This window comes from Amblyraja radiata, chromosome 26 (genome assembly GCF_010909765.2).
Source record: "Amblyraja radiata isolate CabotCenter1 chromosome 26, sAmbRad1.1.pri, whole genome shotgun sequence".
Lineage (NCBI taxonomy): Eukaryota > Metazoa > Chordata > Chondrichthyes > Rajiformes > Rajidae > Amblyraja > Amblyraja radiata.
The window spans coordinates 34,233,793-34,252,725 of NC_045981.1; the positions used below are offsets into that span (position 1 = coordinate 34,233,793).

At 46.1% G+C, this 18,933-nt stretch overlaps 1 non-coding gene across 1 annotated transcript; it reads left to right on the forward strand.

The window, feature by feature from the left end:
- The first annotated feature begins 212 nt into the window (after positions 1-212).
- On the forward strand, positions 213-285 carry trnak-uuu. Its single transcript has one exon. It is a non-coding gene; the product is annotated as a tRNA-Lys (tRNA).
- The last annotated feature ends 18,648 nt before the right edge of the window (positions 286-18,933 follow it).

The window sequence follows — 18,933 nt, forward strand, 5'->3', positions numbered from 1 at the left end:
ACAAAAATGTGAGACCCTTCTTCTTAACCCAAAACATCGCCTATTCTTTCTCTCTATAGATGCTGCCTCACCCGCTGAGTTTCTCCAGCATTTTTGTCCACTTTCGATTTTTCCAGCATCTGCAGTTCTTTCTTAAACATGCAACAAGACTAGATCATTTTAAGCAAACAACTAGACAGAAGCTGCTTCAAATTTAAAATATTCCAATGGGAGCCTGGATAGCTCAGTCGGTAGAGCATCAGACTTTTAATCTGAGGGTCCAGGGTTCAAGTCCCTGTTCAGGCTGTGATCTCTTTGGAACAGAGACACTTGAAGAATTTTGCACAAGGTGAAAATCGGTGCCACCATAGAGTTATGTCACCATGGAGCTTCATTCACACTGGCAAATCATCTTTTCCCTTGCCACATCAAGTGGAACTGAGAAACAATAGTTTATATCTTCAATTAAATGGCATGCACTGAAGAATACTTCATGGTTATTTGAGTATATGATTATAAATCATCACAAGCCAAATCTTAATTGAATGTGAGTTTCTGAAATAAAAACAATTGCACTTAGTAAGTGGAATCAGCCTATGCATCAGAGGCAATGGCTACACTAAGTACACATTCATTTAGTATATTAGCACTAATGGAACATTATTAATTCTTTGTTTAGGCTCCAAAATCACAAGAATTAGTTCATAGACTCATAGTCACACATCAAGGAAACAGGCGCTTCGGCCCAACTGATCAACATGTCCCATCTATACTAGTCCCACTTGCCTACATTTGGTCCATATCCCTCTAAACCTACCCTATCCAAGTACCTGTTTAAATGTTTTTCTTAAATATTGCGATACTATCTGCCTTAACTACCTCCTGAGGCAGCTCGTTCCATACACCCACCACCCCTCGTATGAAAAGGTTCTCAATTCCCCTATGTTAGGCTAGAGACTCTGCATCGACCAATCTATTCCTCTCATGATTTTGTACACACATGTTATCTAAAAACTCGATGACACAATGCCCTTTGATCTGAATAGGGCAGCATTAGCTTCCACCACTGGCTTTGTTATCAAAACACCAGATAATCTGTGCCTCTTGTGTATAGATATGGCAAAGTATGCATCTTCAAGATCGATTCACTGAATCAGCTAAATTGCTGAATAGCCAATTATCCATCTTAAACTGGGTAACTAAACACATGATCAGATTAGCCAAATCCTAACCTGATTTGGCATGCTCTACATTCCTGTAATGTTGAGAAATATCAGAAATATACCCCTCTTGTTCTTGGGCAGACTACTCATCCTCTGTGAGATGCCACTGATTCCACTTTGAACCACCGTTCCTCTATTGACCATACGGACGGAACCTTATGACTAGAGCTGAAAACACAGCATCCACTTGATGTGGGAATATGAGTTCCCTGTCAACTTTTGACTATTAGAGTCACCTCAAATCCTCAGCGTTCTTCCTCAGAGTGGAATTTAGCATAATGCAAGCCTGAACCAGGAATTGCTACGCAGTCCTCTGACAGAAACCACCTGTCTGAGTCGCCAGTGTGCACAACACAATCTCTTCGACCAGCCACTCAATCAGGAATACTAGTCTTGAGAGCCTACAGATTATTATAAATACATTTTTGATTCACAACATGAACTTGCAAGTCAGATAAAAATACTATATGCCAGACCAGCTTCCTGCTGGTAGCTACCGATCCCAGATAGGATGGCAATTATGTTTCCAACGAACTGGCAACTCCACTAACTGAGCAGCAATTTAAACATGTGTTGAGGGAGACTTCAACTACTTCACTCTACTGAGCAGCCTGATAACCTCAATCACAGATGTTGAGGCAGTGCTTCAAAGTCAAAGTCAAAGTATCCTTTATTGTCATTCAGACCTTTCGGTCTGAACGAAATTTTGTTGCCTTGCAGTCATACATATAATAAAAATAATAAAAACACACAAATTTAACATCTACCACAGTGAGTTCACCAGGCACCTCCTCACTGTGATGGAAGGCAAAAGTCTTAAAGTCTTTGTCTCTTCCCTCCTTGTTCTCCCTCTGCCCTGAGGCGATCCAGGCCTCCGATGTTGTGACCCCACCGGGTGATGATAAGTAAGTCCTGCGGCTCAACCGTGCTCCGCGAACGGGCCGGTTCAAACTCCGCGGCCCGAGGTGGTGGTAGCTGCCGAAGCTGCCGCCCTCCAGTCCAGCGGACGAAGCTGTTGTTGCAGGAGCCCCGGAAAAACAGGCCACCAAACCTGCGAGCTCCCGACGATGTCGTCCACTGGGCCCGCAGCCGAGGCTCCGATATGACACGATATGACCCATATGGCCAGCCGGTTCCATGATGGTCTACCCTGAACCAGGGTAACCAAGCTGTTCCTACTTGGAACTTACAGAGGTTACTATGCAAGGCGCCCTGCCAATGTATCTGCATCAACCTGATCTTTTCGAGAGACAGTGAAAAGATACTAGACAGCCCATGCTGCCAGTAAACTCAAACCTGGGCCGACAGACTGCTCGATTTCGGAGTTTTATGGAGGTTAATAAAGAGACCTTAACTGCCAGCGCCTCTGAACCCGGGTCGATTTGCTTGTTGGAGATTCAGCGAAGTTCCATATGCAGACCTTGTCTGACCACATCTTCAGCCCCATGCTTGCCATTCCTTCAGCTGGTGTGATGTTAGGTAGCTGATGCTGCTGGCCAACTCCTCTTGTAGTGGCTTGCCCGTCCCCGAGGGAACAGCAAATTTAGAGGCAAGACCAAGCAGCTCTTCCTTATGCGACTCTCGCACATCATGCATTAAAGCATGGGATTCAGGCACATACTCATATTTGGAGTCAGCTCATACTGATCTCAGACACTCCCCTCGACAGAGTGGGAGAAATATTGCAACCCTGAACCAGGTGTTGCCACAGGCGTATGACTCGAACTGCCTGTGCATGCCTCCGTAGCACGGAGCATATTTTGTGCCACCGTCTGATCCATCAGATGTTACAAATGAGACAAACGGCCAGTCACATCTGCCATAGATTTGGGGACAGAATCCTCTTGTCCTGAATCGTCCGACAGGACTTGTCTCACAGACTTGGCTTTGGCTTTGCCCCGACACGGGGTTGCCAAGCTACTCCCTCTAGGAGCCGAATCGGAACTAGATGTGCAGATCGGCGCTGCCAGCGACTCCGAAGTGGCCGTCGGCTTTTCGCACTGCTGCGGTCCTCTGCTGTCGGTATAAATCATCATTATTTATTGTACTTACCCCAGACAGGTTGCACCTGCTAGTGACTCCGAGTCCTTGCTCCCTTCTGGAGCCTCAACGGAGTATTTCAGGAGAGGAAATAGAGTCAACCCTGCACCAGGTGTTGCTACCTCAGGCCTCTGGCCCCCATATGACCTGGATGAGTCGACATCATAATCGGAGTCACATCTTTCCGATATTCCCCACGACACAGTGGGAGAAATACTGCAACCCTGCCAGGTGTTGTCACAGGCATATGGCTGGAACCGCCTGTTAATGCCTCCAGTACACGGAGCATAGTTTGGTCATATGATTAAAAGAAGCATATCCCCACTAGATCAGAGATTGGACTGCTTTATCGATATCTACATAGTTGGAGTCTCTTATGAAAGAATCTCCAACAGTTCCCTCTACTGAGCGGAAATTATCATGACGCCACCCTGAAGCAGGTGTTGCTCCCACAGGTGTCTGATAGACACAGCTCAAAAAAAGCTTCCCAAGCCAGGAGCTCCTTTCTGGAGCCTCAATGGAGTTTTTTAGAGGAGGAAATAGAATGCAACCCTGAACCAGGCGTTGCCTCCTCAGGCCTCTGGCTGACTCCCTTTCTGAGTATCAATCATTAAGCTGTACGGGCATTGCCCGTAAGATTCTCCGAACAGCCGCCTACTCAAGTGGAGCCCCATTTTATACTGCAATGGCAAGTCAAATTTCACTACACCATTTGGTGTATGTGATAATAAATGTCCTTTGTATTCAATTTCAATTTAATAAACTTTATTGGCATGATACATCGTTACCTTACCAAAGTATTAAACATCACCTTTGTATCCTATCTGCTAGGATAGTCACAAACGTGACCGAGCGGCAACTGCTATTAAAAACCTGCCAACTCTATTTATAGCCGCCCTATAAATAGAGCATACACCATACGCTGCTCTCCAGCGTAAGCTGAACCGACCTCAGCCGGCAGCATCTATGTTTAAAATTGCTAGGCGCTATTGCAGCTGAGCTTACCTGGCGGTTGCTGTCCTGGCCGTGGCTATTTTTAAACCACCGGCTGCTGCTAATCTTTTGCAGCGATCGCTGACCTGGCCGCGCCGGCAGCCGCAATATCGAATCCCAGCTCCTTACGGAGCCTCCACGGCGGCCTCCAAATCCGGCTGCCTGCTCCCGTTCAGAGCTCCAACGGCGGCAGCCACACAGGCTGCGCCCGTCAGCTACTCCGGGCCCGCTGCACCGCAGCAACCCGCTGAAAACAAAATTAACTTACCTGCCAGAGCAGTTTCGAACTGCTCCGACTCCCGCGCCATGCGTTGACGTATTGACGCGCATGCGGGCTGGCGGGCTCTTCACGTAGTCACCCACGTGACTTCGATATAAAATTGTTACTTGCAGCAGCGTAACAGGGCTGTCAACGCAATAGACGTAGATAATACATAAACCAAATATTCAATAATCCCAGTACTAGTGCAAAAATGCACAAGGTTCTTACTGTGATCAAGGACAGTCCACAGGGAGAAGTCGGAATTCCAAGCCAAAACGTCGCCCAACCACGTTCTCCTGAGATGCTGCCTGACCCACTGAGCTACTCCAGCACTTTGTGTCTTCCAAAGACAGTTCATAGTTTATCGTTGAGATTAGGGTTGTGTTGTGTTCAAGAGCTGCACAATATTGGGGTGGCACCGTAGTAGAGTTCCTACCTTACAATGCCAGAAACCTGGGTTCAATACCGAGTACAGTTATTGGCTGTACGTTCATCCTGTGACCAGGTGGGTTTTCCCCGGGTGTTCAGGTTTCCTCCCACATTCCAAAGACTACAGGCTTGCAGGTTAATTGGCTTTGGTAAACAAAAACATAAATTGTTCTTAGCGTGTAGGATAGTGCTAGTGTACGGGGCGATCACTGGTCGGCATCGACTAGGTGCAACTCTAAAGTAAAAGTCTAAAGCCTGATGGTTCATAAGATCATAAATGATAGGAGTAAAATGAGGCCATTTGGCCCATCAAGTCTACTCTGCCATTCAATCATGGATGGTCTATCTGTCCAACCAAACCCCAAGCTCCTGCCTTCTCCCCATAACCTCTGACACCGGTACTAATCAAGAATCTTTCCCTGCCTTAAATATAGCCACTGACTTTGCCTCCACAGCCTTCTGTGGCAAAGATTTCCACAGATTCACCACCCTCTGGCTAAAGATGCTGACTAAAGTCTAAAGAAATGGTTGTTGGGAAGAAGCTATTCTTGAACCTGGTAGTCATGATGGCTTTCAGACCTTCTTCCCGATGGTAGGTGTGAAATGAGAGCATGGCCAGGGTGGTGTGAGTCTTTGATGAGATTGGCTGCTTTTTTTGGATATGGTATCCGTTCAATAGTAGGGATGTCAGTTCGTGTGATGGACCGGGCAGTGTCCACCACTTTTGGTAATCTGCTTCATTCCTGCATGTTCGAGTTGCCAAACCAGGCCCTGATGCAACCAGTCAATATACTCTCCACCTGTAGAAGTTCAAGAAGTTATTAATCGACAACCCAAATCTACTCGATCATGCATGGTCTGGGGGTGTCTGTCAGCCTATACAAACTTAGTTTGGCCAGAATATTGTGTTGCAGCAGGATATATATTGGATGCACTATCCACACTTATTTTGCCATCATTTCAGTAAATATAAAATTGTGCATCATCCACTTTTTGCAGCAGAGGTATTTAAGATGAGGATGAGGCTTTGAAATTGATTAGTCACACTGCAGATAGTCAGTGGCTTGGAACACAGAAGTACAGGGAGGATGTGTCAGCTATTCCAAATACGTTACAGCTCAGTGAAGTGGGAGACCACAGAGAATGGACTGAGCTTCAAGATAATAAAGGGATGTATTAAGGACGGATTCAGTGGGTAACATTTAGGCTAGAACTCCTCAACCAAGGTTGTAGCAATATATTACCAGCAACATTTAAAGCATCTGCATTCAAAGTCATAGACTTTAACCAAGAAGGAGGTTGTTCTATTGCCAGGTGGGAACCTCTGACAGTCAAGTGAAAATATGAATTCAAGGTGTCGTGGACTCTATCATGAAGGAGGCTGATAAACATAGAAACATAGAAAATAGGTGCAGGAGTAGGCCATTCAGCCCTTTGAGCCTGCACCGCCATTCAATATGATCATGGCTGATCATCCAACTCAGTATCCTGTACCTGCCTTCTCTCCATACCCCTGATCCCTTTAGCCACAAGGGCCAACTCCCTCTTAAATATAGCCAATGAACTGGCCTCAACTACCTTCTGTGGCAGAGAATTCCAGAGATTCACCACTCTCTGTGTGAAAAATGTTTTTCTCATCAATAAACGTATTTGTACAATTGCAAATGTAACGTTTTTCACTGTACCTCAGTACATGTGACAATAAACTAAACTAAACAACAGGCATTTGACATCTAGTCTAATCTAATGTGCCCTTCAATCATGGCTGGTCTATCTTTCCTTCTCAACCCCATTCACCTGCCTTCTCCCCATAACCTTTGACACCCTTATTAATCAAGAACCTGTCAAGCTCCGTTTTAAAAATACCCAATCAAATGGCCTCCACAGCCGTCTGTGGCAATGAATTCCACAGATTCACCAGCTCTGACTAACAAAATTCCTCCTCATCTCCTTTCTAAAGATATGTCCTTTTATTCTGAGGTTGTTCCCTCTGGTGCTAGACACTCCCACTAGTGGAAACATCCTCTCCACATCCACTATATCCAGACCTTTCATGATTTGGTAAGTTTCAATGAGGTGTCCCCTCATGCTTCTAAACTCCAGCGAGTACAGGCCCAATGCCGTTAAACGTTCATCGTACGTTAAGCCAATCATTCCTGGGATCATTCTCGTAAATCTGCTCTGGACCCTCTTCAACGCCAGCTTTTATGTCAGATTTTACCGTGTGCGGACGTGGCGCCGACGGACGAGAGGCAGAAGCAAAGAAGTCGAAGCCAAAGAACAGAATGGAAACGAGGCCGAAACGACAATAAACCGAAAGAGTCCGAAGATAAAACGCCTTCTAACCGAAAGGATAGGACGCCTAAAACCCAAGGAACCGAAAAGCTGCGTCGCCTAAAAGCAAACTTACTGATTGGCCGCTCTGTCGAAACACTATCTACCCGAAAGGCGGCATCACCTACAGGCCAAAGGACCGACTGCCGCTCAACAGAAAAGTCCAATAACGGACTTGACGTTGCTGGGGGGCGGGACTTGTCAGTGATTGGTCCAGACCCCTGCGCCCATCACATCACTGTGAAGGCATGAACATTGTCCCAAACCTCCGCTCCACCCGACCTGCAGCCCGCGGAGGGTGGCCGTGGGAGAGTGGGGGCTGTCCTGAGGGATGCGCACATTTGGCCGCTTTCAACTTGGTGCTTGGGTTCAGATTGCCCAGTCACCTATGGCTTGTGTGGAAAATGAACCCCACGCTCCCATCTCCCCCTTCACTTTCTCCTCTTCTCTCTCTCCCACTCTCTCTCTCTCTCTCCCTTCTCTCTCTCCCTTCTCTCTCTACCTCTCTCCCCTTTTCCCTCTCTCCTCTTCTCTCTCCACTCTTCTCTATTTCCTCTTCTCTCTTCCCCTCCTCCCCCCCTCTCACTCCCTTCTCTCTCTGTCCCTTCTCTCTCCCTCCCTTGCCTCTCTCTCCCCCTCTCTCTCTCTCTCCCCCCCCCCCTCTCTCTCCCCCCTTCCCTTTCCCCTCCCCCTCCCCTCTGTCTCCACCCGCGGGAGCGTACCACAGTCACTGACCGCGTTGCACCGTCATCGGACCCCAGCCTCCACACCAGGGTGACTCCCCCCCCCCCCCCCCCGACTGCGGTCAATGACTGTGGGACGCTCCCACAGGTGGAGACGGAGGAGAGAGAGAAGGGGAAGAGAAGGGGAGAGAGAGAAGCAAGAAGGGGGGTGAGATAAGGGAGAGGAGAAGAGAGAGAAGAGTGGCGAGAGTTGAGGGGGAGAGAAGGGAGAGAGAGAAGAGGGGAAAGGAGAGAGAGAAGGGAGAGAGAGAAGGGAGAGAGAGAAGGGGGAGAGAGAGGGGGAGAGAGAGGGGGAGAGAGAGGGGGAGAGAGAGAAGAGGGGAGAGAGAGAAGAGGGGAGGGGGAGAGAAGGGTGGAGAGAGAAGGGAGAGAGAGGGGGAGAGAGAGAAGAGGGGAGGGGGAGAGAAGGGTGGAGAGAGAAGGGAGAGAGAGGGGGGGAGAGAGGAGAGGAAGAGAGAGGAGAAAAGAGGGAAGAGTGGGGAGAGTGGGGGAGGGAGAGAAGAGGGGAGAGAGAAGGGGGGAGAGAAGGGAGAGAGAGAAGGGAGAGAGAGAAGGGAGATAGAGAAGGGAGAGATAGAGGGGGAGAGAAATAAAAGGGGAGAGAAGGGAGAGATAGAGGGGGAGAGAAATAAGAGGGGAGAGAAGGGAGAGAGAAGGGAGAGAGAAGAGGGGAGAGAGAAGGGGGAGATGGGAGCGCGGGGTTCATTTTCCACACAAGCCATAGGTGATTGGGCAATCTGAGCCCAAGCGCCAAGTTGAAAGCGGCCAAATGAGCGCATCCCTCGGGACAGCCCCCACTCTCCCACGGCCACCATCCGCGGGCTGCAGGTCGGGTGGAGCGGAGGTTTGGGACAATGTTCATGCCTTCACAGTGATGTGATGGACGCAGGGGTCTGGACCAATCACTGACAAGTCCCGCCCCCTGACAACGTCAAGTCCGTTATTGGACTTTTCTGTTGAGCGGCAGTCGGTCCTTTGGCTTGTAGGCGCCGCCTTTCGGGTAGGTGCCGTTTCGACAGAGCGGCCATTCAGTAAGATTGCTTTTAGGCAACGCAGCTTTTTGGTTCCTTGGGATTTAGGCGTCCCGCCCTTTCGGTTACTTTGCATTTAGGCGTCCCATCCTTTCGGTTAGTAGGCGTTTCGTCTTCGGACTCTTTCGGTTTATTGTCGTTTTGGCCTCATTTTCATTCCGTTCTTTGGCTTTGACCTCTTTGCTTCGGCTTCTTGTCTGTCGGCGCCACGTCCGGGTACCGATTTGACTTAAGTCTAAATCACCGTCCTCATTCGCTGCCCAAAATAACCCAATGAGAGTATTAACTGACTCAGCAGCGCCTGGCTACATCCAGGGCACTTGCTGCAGTGCACGACCTTCTGGGTAAATATGCCGCCATTGCCGGCTTGTTTCTGATGTAAACTTGAGAGATCGTACAATGTTGTGTAAATTACAAACTGCCCAGATTGCACAAGGGACTGAGTACAGAATTGTTTACGAATTTCCGTAAGTCGCCTATTGTGCAAGTCGGGGAGTGTCTGTACTTGTTGAACCAATGTTTAGTGGCTTTTTTTAGCTCAAAATTTGAAAGAGGCAACAGAAAGACAAAAAAAAGGAAATTCCAACAACAACCCTATTCAGAATAGTACAGCGGGGAGACAGATATTTCTCTGCCAGAGCTAAGATCACACACTCCAAGCTGAGTGATGTCAAGACAGGAGCCCAAGATGCAAACTGAAAATCCCACATCATTATACAATAATATAATACAGTGATTACACAGGCGTAGATTTTTTATATTTCAGTTAAATATATTAATGGCATCATCTCAGAATGAAAAATGTCAAAATATGCTTTGGCTTCTGCTGTGAATATTACTGGGAATTGAATCGTTACTGTGTGTGCCCATTTATTTGGACTTAATGACAAACCTTAAGAGTAAAGACCCCATGCTGCATACTCGGGGATGTTAGACTCAGTCTTGTTTCAATATTGTTCTCAAACTCTATAATTAGATACCATTAGCATCAATCCAGGGTATGCATTTTAACTAGTAGCATTCCATTACCATGGCTAGAGAAGATATGACCTCTGGTTTAATTGGACACATTAGTCTGGGGATAATTGGCAACATAGAATAATATAAGATAAATGAGTAAGAGTGGGCTAATATGGCCTGGAGCTTATTTACCATTCAATACGATTGTATCTAATCCCATCCACTTCATTCCCGTCTGAGTCTGAAGAAAGGTCCTGACCCTAAAGGTCCTTTTTCTCCAGAGATGCTGCCTGACCCGCTGAGTTACTCCAGCATTATGTGTCCATCACTCCCAACCCTTGTTACCATTGATTCTGCAATAGTCTAAATATCTACCTCTGTCTCACGAAGCATCGAGAGAACTTCAGAAAAGGACATCCAAATATTTCCTATGTTCAGATTTAAATTGGCTACCTCATATTAGTTTAGCTTAGTTTAGGGATACAGCATGGAAACAGGCCGTGGGCCCCACAGAGTCTGCGCCGACCAACACTAGTTCTATCCTACACACTAGAGACAATTTTTTTAATATAGAAGCCAATCAACCTAAAAACCTGCATGTCTTTGGAATGTGGGAGGAAACCAGAGCACCCGGAGAAAACCCACGTGGTCACAGGGAGAAAGTACAAACTCCGCACAGACAGAACCTGTAGTCAGGATTGAACCCGGGTCTCTGACACTGTGAGGCAGGACTACAGATGTGCCACTGACCTCATCGTGGCACCATGGCCTTCAGAGGATTATTTGATTGACTGAAAGATACAACATGCACACAGGCCCTTCGGCCCAACCTGTCCACGCCGACCAACATATTCCATCTACATTAGTCCCACCTGCCTACCTTTAGCCCTGTCCTATCCATGTAGCTGTCTAAATGTTTCTTAAATGTTGTGATAATAACTGCCTCAACTACCTCCCCCGGCAGCTCATTCCATACACCCACCACCATTTGTGTAAAAAAGGTGGCCCTTAGGTTCTTATTAAATCTTTCCCGCACACTTTAAACATATGTCCTCTGATTCTTGATTCCCCTACTTTGGGTAAAAGACAGTGCATTTACCCTATCTATTCCTATCATGATCTTACACTCCTGCACTCCACGGAATAAAGTCCCACCAAACTCAACCTCCTCCTATAGATCAAGCCCTTGATTCCTGGCAATATCCTTTGAAATCCTTTTTGGACTCTTTCCAGATCAACAACATCTTTCATATAACAGAGTGATCAAAACTAACACAATACTTTAAATATGGCCTCACCAATGTCTTGTACTACAGTAACATGAGTTTTTAAGAGACACTTGGATGGGTAGGGAATGGAGTGATATGGATTATGTGCAGGCAGATGTGTTGGTTCAGTTTGGCACAAACATTGTAGGCCAAATGGCCGGTTCCTGTGCTGTACTGTTTCTCTTTCTCCCAGATCTATTGGGTATTTCAGGCACATTCAGCTTTCATCTCAAACTTCAGCTATTTGCTACATTACGAGCTAAAACCTGACAAATCATCGCAAATGTAAGATCAAACATGACAAAACTTTTTCTCAGCGATGTTTCATTACTCCAGAGAGGAACCCCATAGAGCTTCCACCAGAACCGATAATGTACTTTCACAGATAGACAAATTTACTGCCATGTGGCTGATTTTATGAAGACAAATTCTTTATGTGCTCAAACACAATATTATACAATCTCAGCAAATGATTCTCTCATTTTAATGTGATCTTCTATCAACAGGATAAATGAACTGTCAAGATAATATCACTGCTTTTAATAGCATGAAAAATAAAAATAATGCTTGAGTAACTCTATACTGTATGTTGATGTTTTCAAAGACATCGCAAACCCAATCAATTATCTTAAAATAGAAACCCTTTGGTTAAAAAAAAGCTGGAATTTTTTTGCAGATAATCCATGATTAAGTTGCTGAATCAAATGTAAACTGCAAATGATGCAAGAACAAATAAAATAGCCTTTTTAAGTCCACCGTTCAATGATTAAACCAATTTATAGTCAGTCTGAATGTGGAAACAAGGATTCTGAAGAAGGGTCCCAACTCGTTTTGTTACTCGTTATCTCCAGGATGCTGTCTGACCCACTTTTGGAAATTTTTCGTATAGTCAGATACAAAATCAAATACTTCCTCCTAACATATTATACTATCTGCAGGAACATAGAGGGAACTGCAGATGCTGGTTTATACTCGAGCCAGCACCGCCATTTACTGTGATCATGGCTGATCATCCACAATCAGTACCTCATTCCTGCCTTCTCTCCATATCCCTTGACTCCACTATCATTAAGAGCGCTATCTAACTCTTAAGACCTCTAACCTACAAACCAGTACATCTTTGGAGTGACGGAGGAAACTGGAGCACCCAGAGAAAACTCACACAGTCACAGAGAGAACATACAAACTCTGTATAGACAGCACCTATAGTCAGGATCGAACCTGGGACTCAGGAGCTGTAAGGCAGCAACTCTACCACGGCGCCAATGTGCTGCCCTTGGGGTCCTTATTCTCCAAAACCATATAACCACATAACAATTACATAGAAACATAGAAACATTGAAAATAGGTGCAGGAGTAGGCCATTCGGCACTTCGAGCCTGCACCGCCATTCAATATGATCATGGCTGATCATCCAACTCAGCACGTAAACAGGCCATCTCGGCCATTCTAGTCCGTGCCGAACACTTACTCTCACCTAGTCCCATCTACCTGCACTCAGACCATAACCCTCCATTCCTTTCCCTTCCATATACCTATCCAATTTATTATTAAATGATAAAAACGAACCTGCCTCCACCACTTCCACTGGAAGCTCATTCCACACAGCTACCACTCTCTGAGTAAAGAGGTTCCCCCTCATGTTACCCCTAAACTTCTGTCCCTTAATTCTCAAATCATGTCCTCTTGTTTGAATCTTCCCTACTCTCAATGGAAAAAGCTTATCCACGTCAACTCTGTTTATCCCTCTCATACTTTTAAAGACCTCTATCAAGTCCCCCCTTAACCTTCTGCGCTCCAAAGAATAAAGACCTGTCTTGTTCAACCTTTCTCTGTAACTTAGTTGCTGAAACCCAAAGGCAGTGAATGTGCTAAAAGACACAAATTAAATGCATGATATCAGAGTTATGCATTGCGATTAGCATTCCCAGCTTGATTATATTCTCAGAATGACTGATTGTTCATATTCAGGTTCATGTTGAGTATCTCGCAAAACAACAGGATTAAATTTGTGCTGATAAACACGATGATTTTAATGACCAGTAATTTGTGAACTCAAATCCTTTGTATTATCCCACTCCATCATCCCCCTTCCTTAATTCTCTTCTGCCTACAGATTGGAGTGAATTAACTGAAGCAATTTTTCGAAAGGAGCTTGGGATCCAATTAATATATTTTAATATCTGGTTTGATGTATGAGATGAAAGAAGTCGTTATAGTTTGCTATTCACTATCAATGTCGGAAAATGGGTCCCAAACTGAAACGTCGCCTGTCCATTTTCTCCGGAGATGCTGCCTAGCCCATTGAGCTACTCCAATATTTTGTGCCTACATTTATTATCAATCTTCATTCCTGATTCCATTATTATTCTATTCATAACTTCAGATATAGGGCATAGAACAGTTCGGCACAGAAGCAGGCCCTTCGGCCCACAATATCTGTGCCAAACATGATACCAAGTTAACCTAATCTCTTCTGCCTTGACTTGATCCAGTAGAACATAGAAAATTATGATTCCATCTCCACCTGTACAGGTGAACTCAATTATCTGTCGTTCCTTTGGAAGCTTCCCTTTAACTTCAAATATTACTCACATGTACAGTTATTTTCTTCTCCAGACGATTGTGGGATTATTTATTTATTCACAGTGATCACTTGACGAAGTTCAGTTCCAGGTCACATGGAGAACGTGCAAACTCCACACAGACAGCACTCAAGGTCAGGATCGTACCTGGATCTCTGACCCTGTGAGGCAGCAGGACTACCAGCTGCACCACTGTGCCGTCCCTCAATTTGTCTTTCTAGTTGGAGTTGTCTGATTATAGAATGCCAGGAAATTGGATGAGATTGGAAATTGGTTTGATGTCTTGCTTGAAAGACAATAACACAGGCAACACAAACGCACAATCTCAAACTGAGTGAATTGAGTTAAAATGATTGCCATGGGATTTTAGAATGATGAACTAAATGATAAGTTGTGACATCTGATTGACAATAAATAAACACTCATTAATCTTAACAGATTAAATGCTTCATGGGAACTGTTACAAAACTATTTGAGCCCAAATTTGCTACTTACTGGATCTGTGTTTCGCAGTTTACATTTTATTCCAATCATTTATTCAGACCAAGTATATTCTAGGTCCTAAGTGGTGCAGCAGATAGAACTGCTGCCTCACGGTGCCAGAGACCCAAGATCAATCCTGACCTCAGCATCTGTCTGTGTGGAGTCTGCACGTTCTCCTTGTGACCGCATGGATTTCTTCCACATCCTCAGGTTTTCTCACACATCCCAAAGATGTGCGGGTTTGTAGGTTAATTGGCTGCTCGGAAATATCATCCAGTGTGTGGAGGATGGATGAGAAAGCGGGATAACGTTGATCGAGTGATCTTGATGTGGAACTTGTGGGCCGAAGGGCCTGTTGCAATACTGTACCTGGAAACTATACTAAACTAATTGAAGCTAAACTAAAGAAGACACAAGAAAGTGCAAATGCTAGTTTACACCAAAAAAAAGGCACAAAGTGCTGGAGTTACTCAACAGATCTGTCAGCTTCTCTGGAGAACATGGAAAGGTAACGATTTGGGATTCGACCCTTCTTCAGAATAAAGTAAATACCTTTGTACGGAAGATAGACACAAACAGCTGGAGTAACTCAGCGGTTCTGACAGCATCTCTGGAGAAAAGTTATAGATGATGTTTCGGGTGGAGACCCTTCTTCAGACTGAGAGTCAGGGGAAAGAGAAACAAGAGATATAATGGATGGGATTTATATAGCGCCTTTCTAATACTCAAGGCGCTTTACATCGCATTATTCATTCACTCCTCAGTCACACTCGGTGGTGGTAAGCTACTTCTGTAGCCACAGCTGCACTGGGGCAGACTGACGGAAGCGTGGCTGCCAATCTGCGCCTACGGCCCCTCCGACCATCACCAATCACTCACACACATTCACACACATTCACACACAGGCAAAGGTGGGTGAAGTGTCTTGCCCAAGGACACAACGACAGTATGCACTCCAAGCGGGATTCGAACCGGCTACCTTCCGGTTGCCAGCCGAACACTTAGCCCATTGTGCCATCTGTCGTCGAAGATGGGTATAGAGGGTAATATAAAGAGTTATAGAACAAATTAATTAAAGAAATGCAAAAAAGTATCGATGATAAAGGAGAAAGGCCATTGTTAGCTATGGACTAGGTGGTTACAGCCAATGACTCAACAAGACGACTGAAACTAGTACAATGACTTGAGAGGGGATGCAAGGGTTACTTGAAGTTAGAGAAATCCATAATCATACGGCTGGGTTGGAAGCTGCCCAAGCGAAATATGAGGTGTTGTTCCTCCAATTTGTGTTTGACCTCACTCTAACAATGGAGGAGGCTCCGGACAGGAAGGTCAATATGGGAATGGGAAGGAGATTTAAAGTCTCTGACAACTGAGAATACAGGTAGATCCAGGCGGACTGAGCGGAGGTATTTTCTGCAAAACGATCGCCCAGTTTGCGTTTGGTCTCGCCGATGTATAAAAGTCCACACGAACAATGGGTTCAGTAGATGAGGTTGGAGGAGGTGCAAGCGCACCTCTGCCCAACCTGAAAGGACTGTCAGGGTCCCTGGAGAGAGTCAAGGGAGGAGAAATAGGTATGGGACGACAGATGGCACAATGGGCTAAGTGTTCGGCTGGCAACCGGAAGGTAGCTGGTTCGAATCCCGCTTGGAGTGCATACTGTCGTTGTGTCCTTGGGCAAGACACTTCACCCACCTTTGCCTGTGTGTGGATGTAATTATGTGAAGCACTTTGGGGTCAATGCAAGTTGACTAAAAATGTGCTATATAAATAAAGAAATTTAATTTAATTTAATTTAGGGGTTGCATCACCTGCAGTTGCAGGGAAAGGTACCTGGGGAGGGGGTGGTTTGGGTGGAAAGGGATGAGTTAACCAGGGAGTTGCAGAGGGAGTGGTCTCTGCGGAAGGTGGAAAGGGGTGGAGATGGGAAGATGTGCCCCGGTCGTGGGATCCCGTTGGAGGTGGCGAAAATGTCAGAGGATAATGTGTTGTATGGTTTGGCTAAATGTTTTGTATTGAATTATAAAAACCATAAACACCCAACATGAGATTCCAAAGACATGATAAAAAATTATTATTTAACAGGTCAAACTCTGCATGCAAATTATTGCAAAAAGCCCTAAGTCCTTAGTATTACCAACTACGTTTAATAGTTAATAGTTTAGTTAGTGTTTTGTAGTGTTCAAGTGCCTGATGGTAGTTGGGAAGAAGCTGTTCTCGAACCTGGTGGTCAGGTGTTTTCAGACACCTTCTTCCTGAAGGTAGAAGTGAAATGAGAGTATGGCCAGGGTGGTATTATGCATCCTTGGCATGGATGTGCAAAGTCTACACAATTTTAAGAAAACTCTCACTCAACCAGTACGATCAAAACCTAATTCACAAGGTCGTGTTTTAGGAACAGAATTAGGTCATTCAGCCCATCAAGTCTACTCCGCCATTCAATCATGGCTGATCTATCTTTCCCTCTGAACCCCATTCTCCTGCCTTCTCCCATAACCCCTGATACCCTCACTAATCAAGAATCTGTCAATCTCCACTTTAAAAATATCCATTAACTTGGACTCCACAGCTGCCTGTCGCAATTAATCCCGCAGATTCATCCCCCTCTGACTAAATAAATTCCACCTCATACATTTTACAGCTGACATATGAAAGAGAGGTTCCAATCTGCACCATTTCTTTTGACTAACTAAGAACAAGAGTGAGAAGATTACTCATGCAACAATGAAAAGGTTGGATTATGGTTAGAGTCGGTTCCTTAGTGTTAGGATCAAGAGCCTGTCCCACTTAGGCTATTTTTTAGGCGATTACAGGCGACTAGGCGCCGGGGTGTCGCCTTTATGGTCGTGAGTGGTCTCCTCAGTCGCCCAAAGAGGCGTAGCGTCTTTCTGGTCACCGCTGGATTTTCAACATGTTCAAAACTTTTTGGCGATAGTGGGTTGACACCAATGAGCTTGGCTTGACTTCTCCTGACGTAGGTGATGTCGTAGGTTGTCGCCTGGTGATGTAGGTTGTCGCTGGTGCTGACGTAGGTGAATTCTATCGGCGACTACCCACGTCGACCTATGTCAACTGGCGACAGGTACCGGCGACTGAATTGTCTTCAGTTGTCACCGGCAGGGTCGTAGCTTGTCACGGGTGGACGTAGGTTGACTTTGGTTGTCGTAGATTGTCGCCTGTGTGGTCGTGAGTTGTCGTAGGTGTGGTCATAGGTGGACATTCTAATGGGTCGCCGGTTGTCGGTAGGCTGCTGTAGCTTGACGTCGACTAGGTGGTAGGTTGTTGTAGTCATTGTCGTAGTGGGATCCAGTCGCTGTTTGTTCAGCGACCTCCTACGACTATGACAGTCGCCTGCAGTCGCCTAAAAAATCACCTAAGTGGGGCAGGCCCTTCATTCTGCAATTCACAATTTGCTCGTGTGAAGCATGAAACCTTTTTATCAAACCCACCACAAAACTCGTCATTATATTCACCACAAACTTTAGCTCCTCCTGTCTATCTTACTACTTCTGCCTAGGTAGTGGTGGGGGTTAGATGTGGGGGGAAGAAGGTTAATGGGATACATTTTTTTCACGCAGACTGGTAGGTACCAGGAACGCACTAATGGTGGAGGCAGATATGATAGTGACATTTAAGAGGCATTTAGACAGGCACATACAGCAGATGGAATGCAACAATATGCATCACATGCAGGCAGATGGGGTTTGTATAATTTGGTACAGGCACGTGCCGTGAGTAATTACTCAAGGTAGGCAGTCAGTCGGCTTTTAAAAAAAAATTAAACAGTGCATGCGCAGAATGTTCTCTCCGTAAAAATAAAAAATAAAAATAAAGACAGTAACATTTGCCCAAGGCTTCCAAGTCTCCTTTATTCCTTTATTCTGAATACTGAATGAGTGGGTGGGGTGGGGTGAAGGGTGATGGCAGGTGGAGAGATGGTGGGAAAAACGGGAGCACAGGGAAAATTTGAATCAGTTGTTATCTAACATTTGTTCAAGGGGCCAATTGGGAGGAGAGTTCCTTTCACAGCGTGTGGTTAGTCTGTTCCAGGGGTAAAGTTGCGGGGAGGGCAGGAGTGTTGAGAAGGAGGGGGTCGGGGTTAATGCCAGTAACTCACTCACTCACCGCTGCTGTAGCGCCCCGGGGACGGAGCCACCGCATTGTAGCCGGGGATAGAAGCAGCTCTGGTAGCTGCGAGCGGCCGCCAGGAGCCGACAGGAGAACTGGCCGCCACTTCAGTGCCTTCTGCCGGCCTGCTCACCTCTGGCAGTGCTCTCCGTCTGAACACCTCTCACCTGCCGCTTGCCGACCTCGCTCATGTCAGCCGCTGCCCGCAAATCCTTAAATTCCCACAGCCGAGTAACCTCAATCGCGCTGTCGGAATTTGCGGGAAGCTGACATGAGTGAGGCCAGCGAGCGGCAGGAGAGAGGCTTTTAGACAGAGAGCTGCCAGAGGTGAGCGGGGGCCGGCAGAAGGCGCTGAGGTGGCGGCCGGTTCCGATGTCCGGCCCGGCGGCCGCTCACAGCCATCCGAGCTACTTCTTCCCCCGGCCTTAAAGCGGTGGCATTGCACGGCTCCGTGCAATGAGCGTCGCAAGTG